We start from the raw sequence: 1,046 nt of genomic DNA, 5'->3' as shown, positions 1-1,046 counted from the left end.
TACATGCGTGGTTAGAGCTTATCGAAAAGAAATAAGTTCTTTTTTTAAGATTAAAATAAAAAAAAAAGCCAATTATTCATTCAATATAATATTGATTGAATGCTCGAGTACTCAGATACTTTCATGAGTCCGTATATCAAGTATCTTCCTCCTTTCCGTAAGGAAAAATGAAATTATATTCCCTAATTCAAGACCCAATGAGTAGACACTACATTAGTAGTCGAAGGGCTATCATCTCAAGATTTAACGATTATTTTTCATTACTCTACTAAATTCTGGAAACGAAACCTATACGCAAGGATTTATAACATTTTAGAGAACCCCAACGATGCTTAGAATCAAGCAAATCTAAAGATGCTTTTCTTCTAAAAAAAATGATAAAGTTATATCAGCAAAACAGAAGAGGGTATTTTGATTCTTTTGTTTGTTGCTGAGGCGACACCCGGATTTGAACTGGGGAAAAAGGGATTTGCAGTCCCCCGCCTTACCGCTCGGCCATGCCGCCAAAACGATACAAAATATTGGATTGGCTCTATCTCTTAGATAGATAGTATCTTACAACACACAATATCTAAAACGAAAAACCGCAAAACTTTGCTTTTTCTATTGAAAAAAAAATGTGGATTTTCATTCACAAAAGCAAAAAATCAGGACAAATGGGAACCGTTAACTTTAACTATTGACTGTGAATTCATAAATGATTCTTGGATTGAAATTGCAAATTCGGTTTCCCTAATGATATAAGAAAACAATCCAAAAATGGATACCTTACCTAAATAAATAAAAATTGATAGATAACTAATCATTACTAATCCATCCGTATTGATTCGTTTCCATAACCATAAAAAAATCCTTATTAATGACAATTTTAATAGCGATTATGAGTATATGTAAACCCCAGAACATAAACGATTACTATTATCTAAATCTAATATCTTATATATATATAAGATGTTTATAGGAAATGTTCGGAATTCTGTTTTTAGAATTTTTTTTTCATTATCATTAAATAGAAAATATAAATTTTTGATAGAGTACGACATGTG

At 30.5% G+C, this 1,046-nt stretch overlaps 1 non-coding gene across 1 annotated transcript; it reads right to left on the bottom strand.

The window, feature by feature from the left end:
- Positions 1 to 433: 433 nt before the first annotated feature.
- On the bottom strand, positions 434 to 505 carry TRNAC-GCA (transfer RNA cysteine (anticodon GCA)). Its single transcript has one exon. It is a non-coding gene; the product is annotated as a tRNA-Cys (tRNA).
- Between the last annotated feature and the right edge of the window lie 541 nt (positions 506 to 1,046).

Source organism: Cucumis melo, unplaced genomic scaffold (genome assembly GCF_025177605.1).
Source record: "Cucumis melo cultivar AY unplaced genomic scaffold, USDA_Cmelo_AY_1.0 utg000875l, whole genome shotgun sequence".
NCBI classification, from domain to species: domain Eukaryota; kingdom Viridiplantae; phylum Streptophyta; class Magnoliopsida; order Cucurbitales; family Cucurbitaceae; genus Cucumis; species Cucumis melo.
Note: the sequence above shows the minus strand (reverse complement) of the source record. Positions and strands in the feature narration are given on the sequence as shown.